Raw genomic sequence first — 12,911 nt, forward strand, 5'->3', positions numbered from 1 at the left:
AGAGAGGACAAGAGCTGACATATGTTACCAATGCAAAAAAGAAACCCAAATCTTTCAAAATGAGTATGAAGAAAGTAAAAAGTTGGGGTAAGCATGTCAACCTTTGTCCTTCAAATCAGACAGGGGACTCCAACTCAGGACTGAAGCCTGGATGTAGGATCTTCCTGGTACTTCTGTAGCCATTTGATGTCTTTCACGTGAGAGATCTTTTTGCCAAAGGTGTAGCTGCACACAAAATATGCCCAGAAAGAGTTACGTTGATAAATCACTATCATCTTCTGATGAAAAACACATTTAAGCAGAAAGCTTAAAAAAATGTGGTCTAGTTCATGGGCGGTAGGCTAATGGTTTACTGAGGACTGGAAAGTGGTCTGTCCAATCCATGCATAGGTGAATCCAAATATAAGCAGGTTTCTCTGTGTGGAGGGACAGGTTGGGGTTCGCTAGGAATATGGTAGCCACTTGCCCCACAAAGATGGTGTGCACAACCTAAAAGATGATGTGCTTGCCCGCAGTGAAACATGGGAGCAGGGACCAGCAATGCAAACACTGTCTCATCCTTATTTTGTGACACTCCAGAAGTACTATGGGGGATGGCTGGGCCCCTTCCTGTAGACCCCCTTGGGGGAGGGGAAAAATGAAAAGAAGGGAATGGTGGCCATATCTGTCCAACAGAGATGATTTTAGGACCTGCTCAGCATGGGAGGAAAAGGCTATTGCTCATTGTGCTCTCCTATGTTCTGAGATTACAAACGAAAGAAAAACATTTCTGCAAGACAGACTGACTCTACACAAGGACTGTTCACCCCCGTTCACCTTCTTATATTCCAGTCTCATCCTCTCTCGCCATTTTACCAAAAAATTTGGTAAACGTGCACAGAAAGGTCAGCTACAAAGCACTAGATTTGTTCAGAGTCTAACCTAAAAAAAACCAAAACAAATCAACTGGGCAGATAGGTGGCATAATGACATCTCACTTATAATGGAAAAGAAGATATGAGGGACAATAAAGTCTAAATCTGGCTACATACAGAGCAAACTGAAAAAATGAGGGACTAAAGAAAATTTAGAAAGGAGCAACTTCTTCTATTATTGTATCTGAGAAAAACTCTCCTATTTTGAAACTGATTTATGGCCATCTGGATACTGCTAAAATTAATGTGTAACAGATTTATCACACAGACAGGCAAATAGTTCTTGGTGCTTGAGTTAAAATTTTATCTCAATCTCTGAGCTCACATAGCAGTTTGCAACTGTGGAAAAAAAAATCTCTTCACCTGTGAATATGCAAATTTCCCATGGACCCACAGAGAGACTATAAAAGTGGAACAACATCATGGCATTTCCGTGGATTCCTTGGTTACAACAACCTTTGAAAGCAGGAGCTTAGGAACCACCATCCATCCCATTGTAAGTGACACATGGACCTTTCAAATCAAGTTTTAATGGCATTAGTTTCCTCTTTGAATCGTGAATGTTGTTTGGCAACATGCAGAAAGCAGATAATCAGAGGAAACTGTTCATCTCACACCTGTCTGCATACCACCTATCTGTCTGCTATGTAACCAATGCTCATGGAGCCAATAAAAACCCCAGTATTCACACATGACTAGAAGCAGTCCAGCTTCCAGGAGTCCTCACGCACCAGGTTAAACTGCAAGGGCAGCCACAGCTAGAAACATGGGAACATTCAACACAAATCATGGCTGTTTGAGCTGGAAGGAAGCCAATGACACACAACTAGAAAACAGGCTCCAGAAAAGAATCCCTCTAATTTCTCACATTGACATCTGCAGTACATCTTGTCTAGATTTTCCCAAACCTTGTAGAAAAATTACACCCTGGAAAAATGATTGCACATGTCAGTCTCCAGTGAGAAAGGGAGAGAAACTTTGGACTTTGAAAAGTCCAGAAAAATCTCACCCACTCCTCTGCACCCATCTGCTTGAAATTCAGAGGACACTTGGACCATCGTTTCTTTCCCAGATGGCAAGGCCTGTCTTGCTGCATGAAAGCAGTGCTGGATGTGAGAGGTGGTGGGGCTGAGGGGCTTGGTGCAGCTGACAGCCGTTGCATTCCAGTCCACCTCATACTTTGTGCAGTGGCTGCTGAAATGAGCCCTGTCTCCACCCCATTCGAGAACTGTGTGATTTAGCTGCTCCAGCCACACCACTGGCTCAACTCAGCCACCTTGGGACTGAAGTAGCAGTGCTCAGGGATCAACTCAAGAAGGTAATGCCCACATACAGGGGGGTGAAGGCAGCAGGTGAAAGACAAAGAGGGTTTGTTTCTGAGAGAAGTCAAATTCTCTGATCTGCTGTAAAATGTCATCCAGGGTTGGCATCTTTGTATGCTGCAACTCATTAAAATATCTCATTTCCTTTCCACAGTTTTGCCTTCACTGCATGCTTAAACAACAGCCAAAGTACTTGCTTCAAAATTACAAACAAACAATTAATTAACTTTGTCAATCGTTAAGCCATGCATTGCAACCTTTGTTTCTCAAAGGCCGCTTCTAAACACACCTTGGCTGTCCTGTTTTGACCTCTGTTGTTATTTTGTTTTGTATGTGATGTGCCTGAAATACAAGAGCTGATGTCTATTCATTCATAATATGTCTATTATGGCTATTTCAGTCTGGCACTGAGAGTCTGTCAGTGCACAGTATGGGGTAGGTGATAATTCCTTTGTCCAGAGACCTTAAATGTTATGAAAACAATGTTGTCTTCTCCCTCATATATATACAACTGAAGAACCTCATACGTGAAATTACGCTGGATATAGATGACCGCTTGTATGCTCTATTGGGGGTGTAGAAGAAGACAGCGCACAGAAGACACAACAGGACAGATTTCATTCAGGTACCTAATAGCTAAAGAATAGTGTTGTGCCCCAAATAGGAAACAGACCAGTTGCCACGGTAAAAGTTGGCACTTCTGCATCAGAGGTGCCCAGACCAAACTCGCAGGGGTTCACACATGGCTGTCCTGCACCTGAGGACCTGAGAGAGGCCCTGAGACCTGTCACCAGTCCTTGTGTGTCCACCCTGCCCTCCTGCCCTCACCCTGGAGAGGTGGTGGTCAGAGGCTGCTGTAAAACGCATCCCCATCTTACAAACACTTACAGCAATTACATGTGAATTTATTAGACAATGCTAACGTGTCAATGCGGGCTTAAGCAATGGAGGCATCCTCAGCCTCTTTTACTGAGGGGGATGGTGCATGTCATATTCCCATAGTTCCGGTCGCATAAGGTCCTTTCGTGTTCTTGCCCATTTGCCTGTCCTGTAAACAGTTAGCTTGTGTCAAATAATGTAAGCAATGACGGAGGACTGGAAGAGGTTCAGAAGTGTGGATTTGGACAAAAAACATAACAGGCAAAGATTTCTGCCTGCAAATTTTCTGCAGACAGGTTTTATTACCCCTCTTTCTAAGCCAGTCTGTATAGCGGCCTTACAGTACCTGATAGGGGCCTGCAAGAAAGTTGGAAAGTGACTTTTTACAAGGGCGTGTAATGATAGGAGAAGGGGAAATGTTTTTAAACTGAAAGAAGTTACCTTTAGATTAGATGTAAAGAAGTTCTTCACTGTGAGGGTGGTGAGACACTGGAACAGGTTGCCCAGAGAGATTGTGGATGCCCCATCCTGGAAGTGTTGAAATCCATGTTGGATGGGGCTTTGAGTAACTTGGTCTAGTGGAAGATGTCCCTGCCCATGGCAGAGGGTTTGGAAGTAGCTGATCTTTAAGATCCTTTCCAACCCCAACCATTCTATGATTCCATGACTTTGTAGCTTGTTTAATGCTTCTGAAGGGAGTCCCTGGGCAGGCTGCTGTTACTGAGTTAATTTCCCCCATAAAACTCAGTGACCTCTCTGAGTTTTATGAAGCACAAAACTAAACAATGAACCATGATGGAAAGTAGAGGTGATAAATAACCTGATATTTTAAAGGGCTATTAATAACAAGCCCTGCAGAGTTACAACGACCAGCATACCTAGAAACTGTCATGCATCACAAATGGGACTGTTACTTTGCAATAAACATCTTTCGCAGCTAAGAAAAAAGCAGACCTTTGACCGTTTACAGCTAAACGGTTTACCTATCTCTGTTCAGGTCTGTTTTACACCAGAAGCAGGAAATAGGCTGTTCCCCCTGTTAACACTCAAGGAGATCACTGCACTAGCAGCTTTTAAACCTGGCACCCACCTGCACAGACTACTCAGCAGGGCATGTATTTGATGCATTTGTTAACAGCTAAATCTTGGGTCAGCCAAAACTGAATTAAATGCAACAAGAAGTGCATAAAGCATCTTGAAAATTTGCTTTACTCCTTTTCCTGATTCTGCCTAGTGCAATTTCATGCTGGGAGAGCAAGAAGGAAGCCTGGTGCAAGTATTGTGTCCATATGCCAGTTATGCTGGCGGAAGGCTGTATCTCTGCTTTTGAGGCAGATTGATGTTCTTTCTCTTGGAAAACTTCCAGTGATACTTGAGTGTTCTTTTGTTTTGCTGGTAAATAAAGTATCGTCCTATAGTGGGAGTTACCACTGAGTAGCTTCAGATACTGCTTGATGTACAGAGGATTTTGTTGCTGACATCTGAGATGTCTTTGAATATCTTGACAAGACTCCCTCCTGTGCACGGTGACACCAGTCTTAAGAGGACTGAGCAGTCCATCCCACCCACATAAGGGCATATCACCCGGACACACCTGAGTCTGTTCATGTGATCTTCTTAAAATGTTTTGCAGCAGGGTTTTTTTCCATTTCGTGTGGGACAGAGCAGGGAATAATCAATCATTCATACAGTTCTCTGATGGATCTGACCACACATGTACAGAGACAGCATGACGGCTTGCCAGGGTGACAGCCTTACTGAGGAACTAAACAGGACTGTGCATGGGCTTAAGCACTGTCCCATATCCACACTGCCTAATTCTTACCACTTTCCCAATACTGTTTTGCCTGATTCCTGTTAGCACAGTCCTCACAATGCCTAGGCAGACTTGGGGTGGTGATGATGGACAGACTGTTACTGGTAGGCAGGAGCGAAAAGATGACCTTGACTGGAGATGGTGTAGAGAGGTGTAAGCCATGCCAGGCCCTCTACCTCCAGAAGTAAAAAATGGGCCTGCCCATTTTATTTATTAGGACAGATACAGCACAACATCAATCAGCATGTAATGTGTAAGGCAGCCAGGGAAGCAAAGTAGACAAAGCTGGAGCACCTCTATTAGCAGAGGGCATCTGTGCCTCCGGCAGAAGACCCACATTGCCCTGCAGTGGCAGGTTTGTGAAACAGTGTCAGCTGTGGCAGTTTTACGGCGAATAATCAGTAATCACTTCAGTTTATGGTAACGAAGCATTATCACGCCTGCTTTAAAACATGTCAGCTTTCCAAAAGCTGGGCTAAGCCTTCCTGTACTCTGACCTTCCTGAGCTTTAGATGCGTGCTCAGTGTTGGGTGAACTGTGAACAAGCAAACCCTAAAATGCTGATGTAAAAAAAATTACAGCTACAAGACAGATCTAATTCATCCACAAAAACATTAAAAAATGCATACTGATAATGGCAGCACTTTTGGCTGTCAAACTATAGACCTGATGCAGAGCTCTGAAACCATCTTCTCATGAAATCGCTCCTGAAGACTGAGAAACTGAGGCAGATACATCTAACAGGCTAGCTCTTCAGAGACATTAGTTTTCAGGTCTTTGAGAGTTTAGGCTAAAATGATTTACAAGAGGTGCCTCAGACAGACGATTCCATAAATGTGGCTCCTATAAGTCTTCTTGTATGAGTAAACATTTGTGCATTGATCTCCTTCTAATAAGTCATTCTTTCATCAATGGCATTTAATAATGACCTGTGTACACGGATCTTACAATAGCTCTGTTTCCTGTGAATACAGCAAGAGCACAGACGTATATCGGGGAGCTTTGAGCATGGTGCTGTCTGCCATAATCACGTGCTACCATGGACCTGAACAGGACATGCCAGGTTTAGAGGGATGTGTTGGAGAACCACTGGAAACATTCAAACAAATAGCAAGTTATGCTCCCACTGGGGAGCATTGTCTGTGCGTCGAGGTGCAGGTACATAAGCCTGGCTGAGCCAATCCAATATCTTGGTTCACATCACCTTTCGTACAGTCTGTTCTGGGACCTTACCTCTTCTAGCTCTTTTTGATCCTGTACTCCATTAATTGAGAGAACTTGCTAAGTAAGCAGAGGCTGATCCTAGCAAATATCTGGGTAGATTTATCCCATGGAAGTCAATTGTAGGGGCTCAGTGAAGGAATGAGGAAGAATCAGCAGAAAAGAAGGGATGGAACCATATGGCTGGGAGCTGCTGGAAGAGGGAAGCTTAAAAGGAGAGGGAAGAAGCAGGATGTTCTCCTTGTGGTGATAGGGAGACCAGCCTTGTAGTTTTTGGTAGGACTTCACCTGTGCTAATGTCAGCCAAGTAAGAGCTGAGCATCTAGACTGAGCTGCTGTCTACACATGTTGTCCAGGCCTATCCAGTCAATGAAGAAGCACAGGTACCTCCAGATATATATCCACCTGTATAGCAGAAACCTACAGTTGTGGTTAATAGCAGATCACAGCTTTTAATAGCAGTTGGAGCACCCCACAGTACACAGCTAACCTAGACAAGATGTTGACGCATGGGGACATTTCTGGCAAATTAACCAGGGCATGAAGTGCTGAGCTCATGGTGGGGTTGACTTCAGGTGGCCAGACAACACCCAATCTTGCATGAGTCCTTCTGGGAGAAAGGTGCATGTCAGAAAAATATTTAAGCAAATTTGGACTGTCAAAGAGTCTGTGATACACCAGTACTTTGTGTCATGGATCTCAGCTCTTCAGATCAGCACTGAGGGATAGATATCTAAGAGCTGACTATAGAGGGAGCCTACACACCTTGTTTTTAGGCTGCTCAAGTTATTTCAAACAACATGTGTTTGTACTTGATATTTATTTGCACCATGAGAATATATTTTATAACTGAGAGAAACAAAATGTACTTGATGGTTGGCTCACAAACTACTTACATATTTTTCTTACATGATAATCACACTACATTTGACAAAACCCTCTAGTTTCTGGTTATTTGTGTCTAAACGCAGAAGTCACAGCTTGACCTCATTCCCTCTGTGGACACTAATTACCACTTAGTATTGTGCAACCTAGGAACATTTCCCTCCATAATAAAGACAGTTCAGTGCACAGTCCTCACTCCTTGGCTTTTGCTGTGTCATTAGGCATGACATGTTGCTGGGGTTTGTTCTTTAAACCTTTCATTACTGCAGACATGAGGTGGCATAGCTTTTGCCAAGAGTAGAAGTGCTGCTGAGCTGCTGTGCCATTTGTGTCATTTTGTGCCATTTGTATGATTTGGGTCCACGAGCTGCCTGAGTGCTGTGTGACGAGCTGCTTGGGCTGGGATGAGGGATGCTCGTGCTGCCTAGGGAAAGGGAATTGACCCTGAGGCAGCTTGGCTTGTTGTGAACTTGGGCCATGGTCCCCAGGGTCCTGCTGCTTTGCTCTGACTTTCCAAGGAGACAGCAAGGTCACCCTGCAACGAGATTAGGGTTTGCACACAGCTGCTCTTATCAAAGAAGACAGCGATAACAGGTTACCCAAGGGAGCAAAGGAGTCCAGGCAGCCCTGTAACTACCAGCACAGAGGCTCGAGGGTGTGCTAGGCACTTCTGGAAAAACATGCAGGCTTTTTCAAACGTTGATTGGAGATTTTTCCTAAGCCCACCCTCATCCATTTCACAAAACTCCTCCCAGAATGGTCTGGAGGGGGTGACTAGAGAGCTAAGGCGGGACTTGGCCAGGCTTCCCTTCCCAACTCCGGAGCCGTACAGCACGGGCTGTCTGCAGTTACCCTCATACCTCAACTCAGCCTGCCCTCACAGCCACCAATGCAACTACAAAGCACAGGGATCCCAGGGCTCCAGCTTCCTGGTGAGCAGCCATGTATGACTGGAAAGAACAAGCCCCGCCTCCAAAGGGCTTGCAGTCTAAGTCTCAGGTTTGTTTTTTCTTCTGCATAGTTAAACTGCTGATACCTGCTCTAAGGGTAGCAGGACTCGACACGAGACAAGCAGTGCAAACAGTATAGGTCTTGCAAGGCTAGATCCTACACAAGGGATAAACAAGTGAGGATGAAGTGGGGACTGAGGCTGCAGCATAGCATACGTTTCTGCTGGTGGTGAAGGCAGGTGTCATTGTCACCATGTACTGGCTAATTGCACCCCCAGTTACCTGGCAAGGCAGTACCTATTTCACTGTTCTTAGCCTGGGCATAGTCATTCCTGGAGTGGTTTAAACACATTGACTCCTTCTCTCCCACGTATAGATGCTCCTTTGGAACAGTAGCCCTGCAAGAGTGGGAGCTGCTCCATGCCTTGCATAAGAAAGAAGAGGTGTGTTAAGTAGGTCTCAGGGGAAGCACAGCTCAAAGAAAGCCTGTGAATTGAAAGGGAAGGAAAAAAGCATAGGAGAAAGTAAACCGGTAAGTGGCAAGCAGGTTTGCTGTCAGGACAGCCAAAACACACCAGTGTTTCTACAAAGGCTGAGAACTGTCCCTGTTCAGTAACACTTTAACACATAATTAATTTAATTTTACAGTAAGGTCTTAGAAGTGTGATTTCTTAATTTCTAGATTGCATACTCACTGTCGTGCACTGTCAGGGCATCACGGCTGCACAGCATGATGTGAGGGATGGAGCTACCCCTGGCACCTCCCCCCAGCTCAGTGCAGGAACGAAAGCGGTGGCGGGGGTGAGGCCACCCTGCCTACAGGGATCAGAGCAGGGGATGTCACCGTCTCGCCTCTGTGAGGCTCTGCTCCCAGCGCTGCTGCCCTGGATGGCCTGGGAAGAGAACAAAGGTGACAAGGGAACAGCACATCACACTTTCTCCACCTTGACATGGTGGGGACAACAACTACCCATCTGGGTCCCATTGGAAAGGGAAGAAGGGTGTGCTTCCCTGAGGGATGGGTGGCTGTGTGGAGGAGATGGTGACCCTCTGCCTCACCAGACCAGACTGCTTTAGGGAAAAATGCCCTGAACCTGGGAAGATGGAGAGGAGCAGGAGGGCATGGAGAGAGACTGTTTGTGTCCTTCAAGGTCAATCATTCATTTCTGAAGACCCAAAACTCACCTCTCTGTGCTGGCTCAACCTGCAGCAGGCCCCCTTGACTCCTGCATCCCCTGCATCCTGTCTTTGGCCTGACACCTGCTGAAATTCCTCAGTCTTTGAATTACCTGGAGCGCCAAGTCAGCCCTAACAGAATGAAAAGTAGAATAACATTAGGAGACCTGGTTTTCTGAATTTCTGACAGCCCTGCTTCTCGTGTACCACCATGCAGCTGTTAGGATCGCTGGTGTGAATGCAGTCTGGAGAGAGACAGGCAATTGCGGAATCCCCCACCTACACCATGCCAGAAGATTCCAGCGTCAGTGTCATTATGCAGTTTATTCTTCATTTTTCTTTATGGACCTTGGTTAAAGAACCGTTTTAGCATTTCCGTGAAATGAGTAAACACACCCGTCTCTTCTGGCATGGTTATAAACTGCTTTTCACATGACATCAGACACACAGCACTTATTAAAAAGAGCAGCGAAGCGGCTAAAACTGACCTAGAAAAATGGTAATTCAGGATTTAGTGAAAGGCTTTTTGCCTCAGAGTTTGAGTATAATTTTTCCAGATGCAAAAGGAGTTCAAATATATTCTGCAAGCTCAACTCTTTGGGGACAAGTATCATGTGCACACAGCTGCGATGCACTTTATCAGTATTTGTCTACACAATTGTTATTAGCCCTGATATTTATGCTTCTAAAAGGGCTTTCTTCTCAGCAGGGGATGAAGCTATTGCTTCTGTTCAAATTGCTCGTAAAACCAGCTGTTTTGTAGATGAGAAATGGTACATTTATGTGTAAGCGTCTGTGTTCAGGTCTGCTGCCTCTGACACCATACAGGTGCAAGTGAGGTGCTGTCCCAGTAAAGGAGAAGGTATCCAACACTAGTTGTAGGTGCTCTTAAGTCTTCTCTTCTGAAGAAGCCAAGAACTCTGCTCTTAGGTTTTATTTCCACATCTTAGCTTGTGTTGTCAATTTTGGGGTTTTGATATCTTGTAATTTGGTTTTATGACCATTTGGGCGTCTATCTAGATAATGAAACACAATGATGGCACAAAACCAGCTGCAGCTACAAATGAGATAATTCAAATACAATCTCTCAGGGTCTGCAAGGATAGAGAAAGCTGCCAGGAAGGAATGACAAGAATGCCTCGGTACTTTAAGTTCAAAGGGAACTTACAGACCCAACATTCATGGACAAGCAGATGGCCTTTGATAGAGAGTTGGGGCTGAATGCTACAGACCCATTCTGAATGGAGGCAGCCCTGCCTCAGTTTATCCCCAGGACTGCTGAAATTTCAGTTGGACTAACTAGACTAAAAGATACTGGTCAGAGAAGTAAGGGGAGTCAGATTCAAGGGTAAGGAAACTAGGTAGCAGCAAGGTTGAAGTCAAACATACACCATGTGGAGCAGGACTCAGGAGATAGATAGAGACCAGTGTTTTCTGATTGAGTTTCCCTCTGCACTGGCTAACTGTGCTGGCCAGCAGGCTTTGGTGCTCCCCTCCCTGATGCACAAGGTGCCGTGATAACTGCTTCCAGTGTAAGCAGAGACAGTGCGTGGATACGGCTGGTGAAAGAAGAAATGAGGCAGTGATAGTCACCATTAGATATCCTGCTTGGGGCAGTAGTAGGTGAGAAGTTGCCCACAAGTTTTAGTGAGATCATGCTGTTACACTTGAGCATCTGCAGTGGTGGTCACCTCTTGAATAAGCAGCTTTTGAAGGGAAATAGCCCTGGGAAAGCTTAGACTCTTTGCAGCTAAGGGAGTGGTGGAATGGTATCGTTGGACTTGGCACTTTGTACGGATGAACCATAAATCCAGAGCAGGGACAGTCTTGGCCTGGAGCGAGTCTGCGCTCAAGTTGGGAGGAATTGGCTAAGTGAAAGCAGGGAAGTTCCCTGCAGAAGAGCTGTTCTCCGTGGACTGAAACAAAGGCATTGAGTCAAGCACATCAATGAAGTGATTGTGAAGCTCAGCCTCTAAGTCAAATAAAGATAAAAACAAGGACAAAGTGCAGGACACATTCACAGCAGGAGCTGCAAATTCAAGTACAGGAACAGCAGCGTGTCCCTGTGTGTGTGTACGCGGGGGCAGCGCGTGTGCATGGAGGGTCTTGTATTACTCAGCAGGTGATGGACAAACCTGTGTGGCCAGCCATGCAAACAGTGCTGGTCCCACTTTGGTTCCTCACGACTGAGGCAGTAGAGCAGGCAGCATGGGCAGTTCTACAGTGCACAGTCTGTTCTCCAGGGAGGTATTTTGGACTGAGTGACCTTGTAAAAAGTGTGTCCTGACTTTCCTAAGGAGCAAGCTGCCCATTCAGTACTAGAGGTTCCCAGTAACATCTTAATTATTGGGCTGCTCCCATAAATACAAGAGTAAGTGGTCTATGAGTGTACCAGAGAATAATGAGCCTAAATCATCATTAAATATAACTCCGTGAGTCCCTAGGAATGAAAGTGAATGGGCAGGGTGGTCAGTCATATCTGTGGAGAAAATTCAGGTGAGTGACTATTTTTGTATCATATGTATGATAAAGCATGTGCTATTATGTACATTTTTGGGACAGGCTGTAGATACATTGCAACAATATTAATATTTAAATGCATCTTTTCCTCAATTACAGTAGAAAATGCAGCAATCTCAGCTTTTCCACCTGAATTCAGGGTATATCTCTGCTGTGACCTGCAGCAGAATTGCCCTACACCAGTAACACCAGTGCTGGTTCCTGCTCACAGAGCACAAAAAGCTGTCCTGAATCGCCTTGAGGCAAACAAGGTTCTGTTGAATTAGTCCATTTGACATAGGGTGTGCGTCAACTTCATGCTTTTGCATCGGTTTCAAGGCCAGCCCCAGGATGACAGGTGATACCCAAGCCAGCAGACAGGGAGGGACCTCAGCCAGCTACTGCTAGAAAGTCTCTTCAATACATTCTGGACAAACCATAATTAGCTGAGCGTGTTTATGCCAGCTCAGTGTTTTGCATCATTTTTACCCAGCACCAGGAGCCTTACAGCCACACTGACCAGAGCCTCCGTGCCTGCCATTGCTCCTGGTAGTGCATGGACACTCTGGTGCATCAGGCACATCTGGCATCTGGGATACGTCTTGTTTTCTCAAACTCCGTAGGCACAAGGAGAATAGAAGATAGAAATACATTGATCAAGGACCATACCCAGCAGGAGAGAACATCTATTTCAATGAGTCTGGTTGGAGTAGGTCCAGCTGGGTTCATAGGCGTCATCAGAGACTCCTTTCCAGGCTGTTCCTGAAGTGGATGTTCTCTGCAGTGGTTCACAAACAGATGCTCTACTGAACTGATCCACGCTGCCAACAGACCGCAAAACTGTGCCCAGTGCAAAACAAATCTCACAGTTTCTAAACAGGGAAAGAATAAATTGCAGATTTCTAAACTCTGATCTTATTAAGAACATCCTGCAGGACTTGTGTGCACTCTTAGATAATTAAAGGTGGCAACTGTTAGGAGAAAAGCTTTTAAGTTGGATGATAAAATCTTTGTTTATGCTTCTGTCTGTGCTGTGGTTATCTGAGGGTTTCCAGGCACAGCGAACTCTATGAAAAAATACTCTTAAAAAACCAGCCTCTAGACCTGCTAAATAAAACTGCCACATAGCAAGTGAGAAGCTGAAAAATGTCTGAAAACTTCCAGAAGCTCCAAAGAAGTGAGATGAGGTTTTCTAAGCAGGCACTGGGAGTGATGGGTGACACAGGCTTAGTGCAAGCATGCAGGAATG

At 45.2% G+C, this 12,911-nt stretch overlaps 1 pseudogene; it reads right to left on the reverse strand.

Annotated features, from left to right (window-relative positions):
• LOC104499202 overlaps nt 1-12,911 on the reverse strand; it is a 20,353-nt pseudogene that overhangs the window by 7,055 nt on the left and 387 nt on the right.

Source organism: Buceros rhinoceros, unplaced genomic scaffold (assembly GCF_000710305.1).
Source record: "Buceros rhinoceros silvestris isolate BGI_N320 unplaced genomic scaffold, ASM71030v1 scaffold1739, whole genome shotgun sequence".
Classification (NCBI taxonomy): Eukaryota; Metazoa; Chordata; class Aves; order Bucerotiformes; family Bucerotidae; genus Buceros; species Buceros rhinoceros.